Source organism: Giraffa tippelskirchi, chromosome 12 (genome assembly GCF_054371585.1).
Source record: "Giraffa tippelskirchi isolate mGirTip1 chromosome 12, T2T-mGirTip1v1.2.pri, whole genome shotgun sequence".
Classification (NCBI taxonomy): Eukaryota; Metazoa; Chordata; class Mammalia; order Artiodactyla; family Giraffidae; genus Giraffa; species Giraffa tippelskirchi.
Window position 1 is genome coordinate 46,149,653 of NC_137286.1, and position 14,782 is coordinate 46,164,434.

Here is a 14,782-nt window from a genome sequence, read left to right on the forward strand (position 1 = left end):
AATTTCTAGAAGCCACACCAAAAAGTAAGAACAGTTAAAACTAATTTTATTTTATTTTTTAAATATTTATTTAGCTGCGCTGGATCTTAGTTGCAGCACGCAAACTCTTAGTTGTGGCATGTGGGATCTAGTTCCCTGGCCAGAAATTGAACCCAGGCCCCCTGCATCCGGAGCGTGGAGTCTTAGCAACCAGACCACCAAAGAAGTCCAAAACTAAGTTTTATTTATTTATTTTTTAAAAAATTTTTAAATGCAGGAGGCTTTTAATAGTAAAGGGACGATTAATATAAGTTGCGTGTATGCATGCTCAAGTCACTCAGTCATGTCCGTCTCTTTGCAACCCCATGGACTATAGCCCACACCAGGCTCTTCTGTCCATGGGATTTCCCTGGCAAGAATATTGGAATGGGTTGCCATTTCCTTCTCCCTAAAAATAATTTTAATAACATATTTGAACCCAGTATTAGCATTTTAGCATGTTGCACTCACTACAACTCATGAGACCAACAATGGTTAGCATACTGGACAGCGAACTCTTGACTCCAGCAACCTCCCCCATTTTTGGAGAAGGAAGTGGCCCAAGTATCTAAGGAGAGGGCACCGGGGTAGAAACAGAGGCCCCAAACTCCATCCCTACAGCTGAGCCCATCAGCCTTTCCCTTCAGCCTCCTGGTAAATACTTGTGGCCTATGAAATAGATCATTTTATGATAAATACAATTTAAGGGGACTGTAACTTAAACCTACTTGAAATAGACAAGCCGGAGAGGAGCAGAAATAGATATACTTGACATCACGCGCTCTGCTCCAGAACAAAGACCAACAGGAAGGAACAGACGGGAGGTTCTGGGAGATCTCTGCATGGGAGGCAAGTCTTGATGAGGACCTCTGTGTGTGGCATCCGTGAGCAGGGCCACCTGGCTCCTATGGGTTGTAAATACCCACACTCCAGCCCTGGGTCTGGTGATTCTGCTACAACGTCTCCCTGGAGGAACTACCCACAAAAGCTCCTCTCTGCTTTAGAAGGCAAGAACAAGTCGTGCATTTACCCAGTGCTTCTAGTCTTCTTACTCGGAGTCGCCATGCCAACACACAGTCATAATTACCGAGGAACGCGCCAATAGTGGCAGCATTGACAAAGACACTATATCAGGGCCTGTGAGCTAAGCAAGGTCAGGCTCCTCGCGGCCCCCAGCTTCCTGCCCACTTCCTTTATTCCACTCTGATCCATCTCTTTCCCTTCATTCTCTTTCTCTCCCACCCAGATGGTCTCTGATTATATTTTCTCTGCAAAGAAAGGCGCTATGGCTCAGTGTATAAAACACTTTTATAGCAATTAGGAGACAGGTTCTCCTTTGAGTCCCGATTTTAACTTGTGGGAAAAGTCACTTGAATATCTAGGCCTCAGTTATTTCGCTGTGAATGGGGAGAATATTTTTCGGACAGTGTCTATTCAGTGGGTGGGCGCCTGCATCTAATTTACCTACTAAATTTAGAGGCTGATGCGTGTCCAGTCAACTCTAAGATCTTCTTTATGATTAGCCCCAGAGGTACCAGAAGCTCAGGGAAACAAAAGAAGGTTCAGATCAGAGAGGGAGCTGGTTCTATCTAATACCCTGAGAACAGCAGGGTTTATATCTCCTCCCAGGAAGGGTGCAAATCTCAGAAAAGGAGCCAGGAGCCGCTGAATGGTGGCCTCTATCCGATTATAAAAAGATGACTGGGATGGATGAGAACTATCAGACTAAGTGACAAGCATCCTGAGGCCCCTGTGAGAACAGGGACATGCACCCATTTAAAATGAGAGGTCAGGAAAAGAAGGCAGACAGCCATCACCCAGGCCCGACACAAGAGCGCCCCAATTTCAGAACACCCAGTGCACCAACATCTGAACTTACAAAAGAGATAAATTGGAGGCTGATGATTAGCATCACAAAATGATTATTCCCTTTGTAAAAGGCTTCACTGCAGGACTGCTTTAAATAGTGCATTTAAACCATGATCTGATTTGCTAAATTCGATTTATACACATCTACTGCCTAAGCTGGCGTGCGGCTGTATTTACATGTCTTCCCTTGGCACGGAGGAGGGGAGAGGCCAGCCATTATTTGGGGCCTTTAATCCTTGTAGACAGTAACTAAGCTGGGGAGCTGAACCCTGTTTTTCTTCCACAGCTGGGGCTTTAGTTGTAGATTGACCTCAGCTCTCCACTCTGCTATGCCTGGGCAGAGTCGGCCCAAAGATGATGGTCAGGATTGGGAAAGGGTCTGTTGGAGCCTTGCTGTCCAGGGGGACTCCTCACCAAGAAGCAGACCCCTCCCCACCTCCCCTCCACCTGCCAAACACAGCAATGACAACTTTCCAGTACAAGTTTCCAGAGAATTTGGTCTATGACAGGCTCACTAAATTTATTTAGCACCAACAGTTATCATGCCATGGGTTCAAAGGCTACCTTTTGGGAGCCATGGAAATCTGCTAATCTGTATCAGTTCTGGGGATCTGATGAGCCACAGTCTGTAACTTGTACTTAAGCTGTAGGAACCAAACCTGAGCAGGCTCAGAAAGGCTAGCTTTGCACCCAAAGAAGACAAAAGAATGGGTCCACCAGGTCTCACAGCAGCTGTGTGTGCTGGGGCCATGGGGAAACTCTCCTTACTTCACAAAAAGAGACTTGTAGGTCTCTCTGATGACATGTCCCTTCAAGACAGAAATGATCCAGGGACTTCCCTGGTGGTCCAGTGGTGAGGACCCCGTGCTTCCACTGCAGGTGTCACGAGTTCACTGGTCAGGGAACTAAGATCCCACAGACGACGGAGCCAAAACAAAATAAAAATAAGAGAGAAGTGGCCCCTTCCTGTTAGGTCCAACAATGTGATAGGAGCCGGACAACTACCAAAAGGGGGAAATATACCACCTAGTTTACACCATCTACCAAGAGCTGCTGCTGCTGCTGCTGCTGCTGCTAAGTCGCTTTAGTCGTGTCCGACTCTGTGCGACCCCATAGATGGCAGCCCACCAGGCTCCTTCGTCCCTGGGATTCTCCAGGCAAGAATATTGGAGTGGGTTGCCATTTCCTTCTCCAGTGCATGAAAGTGAAAAGTGAAAGTGAAGTCGCTCAGTCGTGTCTGACTCTTCGCGACCCCATGGGCTGTAGCCTACCAGGCTCCTCCGCCCATGGGGTTTCCCAAGAGAGATCTAGGCAATTCATGGGCTCAGGGATGTTCAAGAAACAAAGTCCCTCCAGAGGACTGAAACCAGAACGTTTCTCCATCACCAGATACTCATAGACACCCACAATGAGGAGACCAGCCTAGCATCAGGAACCAGGGCAAACAAATTCATAGTGGGGATGGAGCAGTCACTAAACACAACCAAACCACTACTGAGAACCCCAAGAAAGCCGCTCATGAGAGGATGGAAACTGGACTGGGAATCAGGACTCCTGGGTCCCATTCTTTGCTCTGCTAAGCAAACTTCATGACTTTGGGAAAAATGAATCTCTCTGGGCTGGATCCTCATCTGTGACATGAGCCGCTGACCTATGTAATCACCAAGCCTTAAATTTTCTATAAATCTTCCAGAGGAAAAAAAAAGTCCCTATCTCTAAAAATCCTGATGAGCTTCCTTTTTTGAACAAGGTTATAAATTATCATGCTTTCTTCTTTCTCTTGGCTGCTGGGAGGCTCAGAACCACAATATTAAATTAGAATATTTATTTTAGGCTCAGATGGTAAAGAATCTGCCTGCAATGAGGGAGACCCCGGTTCAATCTCTGGGTTGGGAAGATCCCCTGGAGAAGGGAAATGCTACCCACTCCAGTATTCTTGCCTGGAGAATTCCATGGACAGAGGAACCTGGCAGGCTACAGTCCATGGGGTCGCAAAAAGTCAGACACGACTGAGCGACTAACATATTTAGGCCAAGAGGACGGGGATGATGGGGTGACAGGAGCGTCCTCTTTTGTGAACCCTCATAGGTGATGTGGGGATGAGGATTTGGATTCGGGACAGGCTTGGCGTGTGTTGGAGAGATGAGACAACAACAGATGAATCCATGAGTCTGTTGTTATTTATTCAAGTGCAGTCTGTGGGTAAGAACTCAGGCTTTGGGGAAGACAGGCCTGAATCCACCTTCTGGCTCTGCCACATCTTAGCTATATAGCCAAAATCACAAAGAGGTAATCATCACCCTATGTATCAAGCTGAGACTCCGATGCATGCTTAGCAGCGGGCCAGGCACAAAGCAGGACTCAAACACAGAGAACATTACTGGAGTTTCTTTGTACGAAAGCATAGGCGTGGAACCTGCTTTAAGGCAGAAGCAGGACTGAGCTTAAAATTTTCAACCAGGTGGACGGGGTTGGGAGCACCTTAGAGCCACAGCTCTGACCTTTGGGCCGAGGCTCGGAGGGGGCGAGCTCAAAGTGGCTCCAACTGGCCAGCGGAGGACGCGACGGCCCCGAAGCAGTCCCAGATGATGCGAGCAGTGCCTCCAGGCTCGTCCTCAGTCCCCCACCACCGCGGCGCTGCCGAGACCCTCCGAGAGAATGCCGCCCCCGTCGGCGGGGCTCTCTGCTCCTCAGCCCCCTCTGTCACTCTCTTGCGCTCCGGGGCACACCCAGTCCGGGGAAGAGTGGCTACGGTCTGCTCGCCAACTCGGGCCTCGCCGTTTCAAGAAAAACCGGGCGTCAGAAATAAGAGTGCGAAGCGGGCCCGCGGCTCCGGGCTCCAATATAACCTCCCTGTCCCGCCCAGTCCGCTCCAGCCCTGCCGCAACCTGCTCGGGCCTCGGAGGAAGGCCGTCTCCGCCCCCGTCTGGTGCAGGTTAAGTGAGGCGAGCTCCAGCCTGGCGCCTCTTTCTCCAGCCGCAACGCGCAACCGCCGGGCTCCGCGTCTCCCGCCGGGTGGGAGCGCACGGAGCGGCCTGGGGACCCGGGGAGCAGCAACGGAAGGTCCGGGCGGGAGGTGAGGAGGACGGTGGCCGTTCCCCTCGCCAGCCGCCCTACCCCCCCGGGGTAATTATTGCCCGAGGGCCTGCCAAGGGCGAGCGGCGGCCGGGACACGGCGGGGCCGGGCGCGCTCGACGCGCTTCCCGCTTCTGTGGGCCCGCGGCCCGGCGAGCGCAGGGAGGGACGAGGAGGAGCTCGGCGGGGCCGCGACGCCGCGACCTACCTGGTGCCCACGCAGCCATCTTGCCGCCGCTCCTCGCGCTCTCAAAATGGCCTCCCGGGCCCCGCAGCGCGCCCCACCCGAGTCTCGGCGCCTGTCAGGAGGTCACGGCTGCGGGCCCACCGCCGCCTTTCCCGCCGACCTCGGCCCGCCCCGATGGCCTCCCGTTTGCTCAGCCCCCTTCCTCAGAGCCCACGCTGTGCGGCCTGCGGGCGCGTCTGGTTCCGAAGGCCGTAGGCCCAGGCAGTGCCCCGGGTATACACGAGGTGTGAAGGCTTACAAAGGAGTCTTGCTCAGCTTAGGCTCGCGCCACGCTGCAGCCCTCTAGTCTGTGCCGGGGACTCCATTTTCTTCAGCTCCATCCTTCCCGGGCCAGCCGCGCACACCCAGGCGGAGGGGCAAGGCGCAGGCTACTGTGGGCCTCGGCCTCCCGCGGAAAGCCGACGGTGTTGGGGGGAGAGACCGGGTGTCCAAGAAGCCAAGGCCAGAAGCGTCAGGACCGCCATTTACTTGAGGCCTACTGTGTGCTACCCGCCTGCTCCGCGCCAGCCCTGCCGAATTGTATCACAAAGCACCGCAAGCCAGAGAGTGTGTTGTTAATGGCATCTCACAAGGCGTTGGGCGTGTGTGTGTGTGTGTGTGTGTGTGTGTGTGCGCGCGCGCGCGCGCGACATTGGATCTGGGCTTAGGAAGGAAAGGGCGCCTTTCTGGTGACCCAGGTTAAAACACAGCCGCTCCACCGTCCCGAGCTTGGAATCGCCCAATCTCCAGGCCGCCGGCCGGCGAGCCGGCTCTTGGAGACAACTCAGGGCAGAGGTGGGTGCGGGAGGGCAGCTCCTCCTTCCATTCCCTGGCTCTTGGCCACTCACCTTGCCTCCGGCGCGCCCTCCTACGACAGAGCCCGTGCCCACTGCTACTTCGTGCCCACGAAGAGGGCGCCGAGTGCAGGCGGAACAGCGCCAGGAGGCAAGCGCTTGCAGGGCAGTAGCTGCAAAACAGAGCGGAGAATCAGGAGCGCGCCCCACCCCCGCCCCGCTCCTCAACCCATGCCTACCCAGAAGGGCGGCCGCGTCCACTCGGTCAGGTAGGGGCATATGCGTCCTCCAGGTCAAGACCACAGCCCAGGGAGGCCTCTGGGCGCTCTCCGCGAGTCTCTCTTGCCCGCCCAGGACTCCGGAGGGAAGACGGGCGGAGGGGAGGGGGCACTGGTGTACCGGCTAAGGGGGATTCCGGCCCGAGCTCCATATGGCCAGTGGGCCAGGCATCCACCCACCAGCAAGGGTGCCTTGAATCCCTAGGAGGTTCGCTAAGAGCTGGAGCTCCAGAAATGGAGAATCGTGAATGGGGCACTTGGGTTAGTGCAGAGCCTACAGCGCCCCAAAACGCTCCTGGCTCTCCTCACAGATGTTCATGAATCCTGAAATTCAGAACCTGCCAGAGCTGGGATGCTAGGCGCCGACTGTTAGAAATCCCCAACCCCCGAATTGACAAGGACCAACTGGTTATGCCCTCTTGGCAGAGAAAGTCAATCCCTATCCCGCTCCCTTCAAGTCTGTAGACATTTGTGTGTCCTCCCCAGCCTGCCAAACTTGGACCTTTATACCTGGTCTAGCGCCCCCCACCCCATCCCCCAGAAAACTGGGTGCACCTTGGAGTCCTGTTTTGCCTCTTAATTCAGGGGCCCAGAGGGTAATGGCAGGCACTGGTCAGTTCTTCCAGGGGGTTCTGGACATCCATTAGTGCTTTCACTCTGTCTCCAGCAGGTGGAGGTTTGAATTTCAGATCCAAGTATTCATGTGCACCCCAGTTTGACCCTGAAGGTAGCTATCATTGACTTAACACCTACGTATGCTATACTTTATTTGTATATTTTACTTAATTCTCACAGGACCCCTGGACGTGTGGGGACTATTCCCATTTCACAGATGGGGAAACAGAAGCTCAGAGAAATGTGACTTGTGAAGGATACACTGAGTTGTAATAGCTAAAGCATGTCCTCAAATCCTGCCACACAGGCATGGTCAGCCCCACCCCACCCCCAGCTGCTGCCCTTCTGAAATCTGGACTGCTGGATTATTAACCCATTCCAGGATAGTTCTGAGCTCTCCATCCTAGTGCCTCAACTCAGGATTGTCACCCCGAGTGGCAGAAAAGGTCACAGAGGAGAGCGTGTCATCCTGCTCTCCCCATGACCCGTGATGGGGAAATGCTGCAGCCCTTCTGCCCCCCAACCACCTCCCCGGAGGCATTTCCACCCTCTTTAGACTGGGTCCAGAACCTTGAGGGAACCTGGCAAAGCCTCAGGCTGGCCAGTAATCTACTCTTGATTTTTAAAATCCCAGTCTACACAGTAAAAGAATTGGGTGACTTGTATTATAATCAAGATAATTCAAGCAGGAGAAAATGAGATGAAGGGGCAGGAGGGCATGATATTTTTACACATAACCCCAGTGGAGACCTGGGGGGATTCAGGAGCTAAAAAGACGAGAGTTATGAGAAAATGCCCCTGTCTCTGGTTCTCCGCAAGAAATTTCAATCCCAATTGATAATCAGACAGGAAGCTAGCTATAACTCCCCCAGCCTCCAAGCTGAGAGGTGCTTTTTCTTTAAATGACGTTAATGTGACGTTAATGTTTTTTTTCCTTCTCTCTTTTTTATGAAACCTCTGTAAGAAACAACCTCTAATAATTAAAAAATTATGTCCATTGGACCAGAGGTGAAAGAAAGATAAAACAAAATGTTGGGGGGAAGTTTGGGCTTTTTCAGAAGAGGACCAGGGAGACAGCCCCCACCCTCAGCTGCCTGACACAGCAAAGATGGCAGCTGAAGGTTGAGATGGGGTGGGTACAGCCAGACTGGAGAGACACTAGGAACAGGGGAAATGGAGGGAACAAGAATCTGAAGTCACACACACACTCTCCAGGGGACAGAGGAGAAAGGTTCCTTTCAAAATAAACTCAAGTGGAAGAGTGGGAGACCAGCCTAACTTGGGGCAATGGCCATGGTACCCAGCCCCTCCGTTCCAGTTTGCAGTCCATCCCCACCCTAACAAGACAGAGAAGGTTTGAGAAATGCCACTCCGCACACTCCTGCAACACACAAAGAACCCGGGTTTGGCCAGAGACAGAGGAGAGCAGCTCCACTCACAGCACCTCCTAATTCATGGGGGGGGACAAAAACTAGGTTGCAAACTGATTGCAGGGGTGGGGGGAGGTGAGGCTGACCAGTGAGGGGCTCCAGTGCTTGTGCAGATGGAAACTGAAAGGAAGTTCTAATTAGCACAAAGCCGGCACCTTCCATTAATAGCTCTCCATCAGCTCCTGGATGCTGCTGATGGGAAGCAAGTTGCAAAGGCAAGTGTGAGCTTCACCTGTCCCCCATCGTTAACAGACCTCAGGTGAGATCAGGGCTGTCATGAAGGAAGACCACCCCAATCCAGCTGCCCCACCCAAACAAATCTAATTACAGGTCGGGCTTCTGGGCTCACCCAAGGGGAGCGTGTTTAACTTGACACATCCACAAACATGAAATCTAAGAAGTCCTAGCACACATTCTATGCATATGACACTTTAGATGGGTCAAACAGATCCATGGTAGGCGATAGCAGAAGGGGGTTGGGCAGGAATTGACTGGGAGGAGGCAGGAGGGAAGTTTCTAGAGTGAGGGAAATGCTGTCTTGAGTATTGGTTACAAGGATGTAAACGCACTGTACACCTATAGCTGTTTCTACGTGTAAATTATACCTCTAATAATATATATGTAGGTGTAGAAGTATGTGGCAGTATATCTCAAACATATGCACACAAAGGTCTCAGCCGATGACCGATTTCTCCATAGCCTGTGATCTCCTGGATGTGAAGGTTCACACCCTTTTCAAGGGTCACAGTAGAGAAAGGGGTCGGAGCAGATGGGGAAGTGAAGCCGCGCGCATCTCCCAGACACAGGGCCTGGGCTGGCTGGGTAGGGAGGTTGAAGGTCTGAACTGAATCAATTAGCTGCAGAAAACTTCAGAAAAGAAGTAAGGCCCTTCATAAAAACAAAGCCGCCTTCTTAATCCCCAAAGGCAATCCTTTCCCCCATTCCCATGGCCATTCCTCAGTAAACAAAGACATCCCCCCTTCGACATCCACACCTCAATATTCATTAGGAGGGGACATTAGAGACTGCATTCCAGCCTCCCTGAGTGCCCTAACGACTGGAAACCCAAGGGCAGAGGACTGAGGGGGTCTCCTCTCTCGGTCTCTCCCTCTGCTTTCTCTCCACAGCTCCTCTCCCCTTCTCACGGAGGTCTGTCCTTTCTCTCCTCCCCCTCTCCCTTTCTTTTCCTCCTTTTCTTCAAATTAGTGAATCAGCAAATCAAGGCAAAGACATCACTAACTGTACTTTGTTCATTTATTTTGACAAGTGCAGTTTAATTTTAATTATTTATGATAATACTTCATAGTAGAGGAGTAAATGTGCTGGGGTATATTTGGTAACATTAATGAAGTCTGCCTAATAGGAACCTTCACTCCAGCACCCTGCCTGGAGAGCTGCCTGCTGGAGAAGTAGGGTGAGACCAGTGGTCTGTGATAGGGTTTGCAATTTTTTTGTGGGGGCAGGGGTGGGGGTGGGATGGGGAACTTAATGGGTTTGAGGAATAGCGAAGGGAAAATTAACCCAATTCTAGAGAAGAGGCAAATATGCGAGCCCATAATCATGTATCGATGTGGACTGTATGTATTTAAACACCGAGAGAGCACACTTTGTGATAAGGAAGCCCAGCCGTGCACACATGCCACATGCATATTTACACATGAATCTCAAATATGCAAATCAGCAGAGACCCAAAGAAATTAGGCTCTGGGCAATTAAAAATTGAAATAAAAATGGAAAATGTGATACATAGAGTTCTATATCTCTTCAAAGTACCTTCTTCCTACTTATCCTACGTCTCAAGTGGGCAAACATGGTGCAAAATGTGGAAAATAATAAGAAAGGTAGAGAGGGTTTCCTTCACTGGTGATTACTTGGGAATGTTCCCTCCAGTACACACAATGAACCATGAAAAACAGGTCTCAATCAATGCAATGTTTGAAATGGGAGTGATCTTTTTATAGCTCTTCCTTAACTCTGCCGCCATCCTTAACATAACTGATTGTCATATAAGTGTATGATTCAGTTAATATGATGCAGTTTACAGATCACATATATACAAGAATGGGTATACTGTACATACGGTTGTGCAGTCATTTGGTCCAAGCACATAGATATCTGGTACACCTCAAGACATAAAGCTCCGAAGCATTTACATTATTATCTACAATAACGATAGACTTATCATAATACAATTAATGCTTAATTTTTAATGTAAAGAAATAGTTGACCCTTCATTTAAAAATAATAGGGGGGGGAAGGACCTCAAGTTTCCCTGTTTCCCATCTCTGTCTTGCTTGCTCATACTTAGGGTGGTGTAGGGACATTTCAAGAGACAGAAGTGGGTTACCTTAAGACCAACTCCACTGCCTGCCTCAAGAAGAGACCAGAATTCTCTCACAGTCTACAGACTAAATTTGGTCCAGCTCTGGGGTCAAGAATGAAAACTCAGCAATTGCTGGTTTCTCTTACTGGATGATTCCAGTGGAAAAAACCAAGGCTGCTCCTCAAGTAAGGTGTGCCAAAGGCTCAGATAAATGGGCCCCTTTCTTGGCATAGCCATGTGTGTGAGAGAGGGGTAGTAGAACCTGCCTGCGCCCATGAAATGCCTTACAACAAACAACTCCCTGCCCTCCAACCAGAGGGATGTCTTGGCCATTAGAGCAAGATCATCAGCTGGAGACACCTGGCTCCCAGCCTTCTCGCCTGGCTCCAAGCTCCTCAAGCCCGTCTCCTTAAAGCCGTGGTCTGGCTCTGGCGTGGGAAAGGCAGTTTGGAGCTTTTCACAAATCCAGTATCCCCTTGAACCAAAACCAATTAGCCTGGCCCAAGGTCCTGTCATTGAGGCCCTGGCCCTCTTTTCAAACCCCTGCAGCTCAATTGCGGTGAGGGGCTGGCCAGTGAATGCCGGGACCACTTAAAGTGGTGCTTAAGCCGGACCGGCCTGGAAGGAAGAAGCCAGCACTATAGGAGCTGCAGCGGCCCATTCTCAGAGCCACTGACCAAGGTTTTGTTCCAGGCACAGCCCCCCGCCCCTGACTCGATTTTGAAAAACCCTCCCCTCCTCTCCATTTCCCAGCTGTCTAGAGGAGAGATGAAAAGCTGGCTCTAGGAAGCCATGAGACACCCAAACTTGGCTACCCCAGACAGAGAAGACATCCCTGAGTTCTGAGTTCTGTCCCCAATCATCTTGCCCTCCCTGCTGAAGGAGGAGGTCTAACATTGATAGAGCTCCCACTGTGCACTCAGTATGTCCCATCATGAGCCTGCACACTAGCCCACCTTACGGATGATATTAAATCTAAGAAGAAGTGATTTGCCCAAAATCACAGCACTTAAGATAAGAGCAAGGCAATCTGGGGAGAGGGGAATCTGAGACCCCCAGAACACCACTCTCTGAGGAAGAGAAACACAGAAGAGGGTAAGAGGTTGACCAAGATGAGAGACAGAGGGGAACACCACCTGGAGGAATGGGAAAACTCCTGAAAGAGCAATTCCCAGCATAAGCTCAGGTCTCTACCAAGGCACTGCCCACGTCATCCATTCTCCCCCTGCCTGACCCAAGATGAACTGACCCTTGAGAGAATGGAATTGGAGTAAGGATAAGGTGCCACAGCCTTCCTCCAACCCCCCACCTGTCACCACCTTCCTGTCCAGGCGGACTGAAGACTCACCCTCTGTGATGGGCGGCACTGCCAGGGCGCCCTGACTGTCGCCATGGTGACGCGCATCCCACCCTAGGCCAGAGCTGATTGGTCACTCCATCCAGGCTGATGGAGGAGGGCTAAAGTCTAGGCGGGATGGGGGACCGAGACACCCCGACACACACACATTCAGACACACACACACACACATACGAAAAAGAGAAATGCCAAGGGGGAACTGAAGGCTATTAAAATGGCGCCGCGGCCTCTACGGGGCCGCTGCTCTGGGTGCGCATAACCGGGTTGGAGAAATCCGGGTGGTTTTCTTGACCGCGCCGCGTCGCCTGGGACCTGGAGGGCGCATGAATCCCGCTGGGGCTGCCCCGGGGCTCGAAGCAGACCCCTCCCTGCCTCTCCACGACCTAGGCGTACAGGACTGCACACCCCAGCTGGCCGGATCCGCCCCGCGCGCGGCACGTTCGGGCAGGGCGAGCGCGGAGGATTAGCCCTGAGCCTGCAGACCCGAGGGCGCGGGGCCGGCGCGTTTGGGGGTGTGAGGGCAGGGCGGGGCGGCGGCCGCGCCTCTAATCCCAGCGCTGCGTGTGGGAGCGGCCGGATCAGGGAATTAGCGCTGTAACTTCGGATTAGTAACGCTCGCTAAATGAGCGCCTAATTCCGACCCTTCATGCTTTTCAGCGTCGCGGCTGGGCCCTGAGAGGCCTTCTGGCCTCGCTCCCTCCGCGCTCTGGTTCCATTTCCCGGGAGGTCGGCCCGCGACCGTGGAGAGCTCCCTGACCAGATTAGATCAGGCCTCTGGCCAGGCCGCAGCCTGATTTTCGGCGGCGCCCATCGGTGCCAGCTTTTCATTCGCTGGGCAGAGGCCCCGGCAGGCACTCCCGGTTGGGAGTTCGTGGACTACTGAGAAGGAAGCCCTTTATGTCTCACTCCCCACGGTGGCTACTCTGATCCTTGCCCCACTAGTGGCTTGCCGTGCGACCTTTGGCGAGAAACCGGCCCTCACCGAGGTCGCTGTTATAAATGTCAAATGAAAGGGGTTAGGTAAAGAGCATTTTTGAGACCCCAACCACTCCCAGCTTCCAAGCTCCATCTTGAATTACGTTCTCAGGCTCCCTAAAGCTTTTTTGAGTGTGTAGCAGAAAAGTGGGGCAAAAATGAAGCCCAAACATGGGGAGCTTAGTGGCCAGAGGAGGCTTGGGGGAAGGCCTCCCTGGGGCATGGAGAGAAGAGCCAAGAAGGGCCAAGGCCCGGCTGGCTCCTCCAGGCCCGGAATAGCTAGATGAGGTTTGATGGGGTGAGGCATCGATTTTGACTCTGTGCCTCGGGCTTTCAGTGTCCAGAGGGGATGTCTACATGGCTCTGTTAGGGCCGGGCATTCATACCCTGAAGCCCAAATCCAGCGGGCTGGCCTCTCTCCGAGGGCCACTTCTTAGTGGGTGTGGGTTGGGGTCCGGGAGATTAGGATGCAGGCGCTCTCTGTACGCCAAAGCCCTGCCACAATCCTTTCCCTGACCCGGGGGTTTGCATCAACGAATTTTCATAAAAAGCGGAAAGAAAACCGTATTCTCTCCTGCTCAGACTCCTCCTCCCCTGACCTAGATTTCAGGACGGACCAGAGGGTTTGGGACCCTCGTGTTTAAAAACAACCAAACAAAAAACTCATTTGAATTGTGTAGACACAGCTGTGAAGGTGCAAAGCCATCAGGCTACTAGAAAGACTAGTTCTTGCAAAATAGCAAAGGATAGGGATGGTGGGAAGGAAAGATGGAAGCCCGGGACCCAGGGCCAGCTGGTTGGGAACAGAGGCAGGAAGGGCTGCTCTGGTTTCTTCCAAAATGGGGTCACGATCATTGAATAGACTCCCAGGTGTGCTGAGAGAGGAGGGCTGACCCCAGGGATGCTGCCGTGGCCTCCAGGATCCTGAAACAAAATAGCCATCCTCTCCCCACCTCTTGCCAGGAAAAAAGGGGAGGCTGGCCTTTAAAAATGGGAGGTGGGTAACACACAGGATGGGTGAAAACCTTCTACCTGGTGATTATCTCTAGGGAGGAGAAGGGGGACAGAGGGAGGGCAACCTGAATTTCCCTGCCTGATCTTTTGTTTTCTTCTTTAATTTTATGTTCAATAACTAACATATTCAAGTGGTTCATAATTCAAAAGGTGATGTGGTGGAAAGTCTCCATCCACCATTTATCTCAGCCACACAGATCCTCTCCCGAGGGCTGACGGACTTCCCTTCTGTACTATTTGAATTTTTGCCTTTTACACATATAACCCATTTTCAAAAAAAATTTTTTTTTTGTTAAGCAAAGACCAAAAAAAAAGGCTTAGAGGGATGAAAAATGGAAAAAGATTTTCTGTTATTAAAAAAGGACTGGGCAGTTTCTGAGTAAGAGGATGGGAATGATAAGCCATATAAATACCTGAGGGAGATGGTCTGGGGACTGAAGTGGGCAGAGACGGGAATAAGACCTGGGCCCAGCTCTGCAATTCTGAGCTGAGAGACCCTGAAGGAATCACTCTAGGCCTCCTGATTTGTTTCCTCCTGTATAGAAGGGAAATGGGATGGAGGGTCGTGTCTAAGCAGTGGCTCAAGTTCATTCCAGCCTGCCTGTCATAGCACTCACACACGTACATTCCTAGAAAGCCCCCCAAAACCATCAGGTCTGAACCCACATTGGCTTCTTTCTTCTCTGAAGCATGGCAGGGTGCAGGGCTGGGTCTACAGCCACTCATCCCTGGGAGCCCAGGAGGTTCCCAGGGCTTCCAGAACAAGTAAAGGTGCCAGGGAGGAAAGTGACCTGGAGGCAGATGAGGA

The 14,782-nt window shown here is 51.9% G+C and overlaps 1 long non-coding RNA gene across 1 annotated transcript; it reads right to left on the reverse strand.

The window, feature by feature from the left end:
- Positions 1–4,051: 4,051 nt before the first annotated feature.
- Positions 4,052–5,213, reverse strand: LOC145528531 (uncharacterized). The gene is made up of 2 exons (XR_014070487.1): positions 4,776–5,213; positions 4,052–4,660 (listed from the first exon to the last, which is right to left on the reverse strand). It is a non-coding gene; the product is annotated as an uncharacterized LOC145528531 (long non-coding RNA).
- Positions 5,214–14,782: the final 9,569 nt, after the last annotated feature.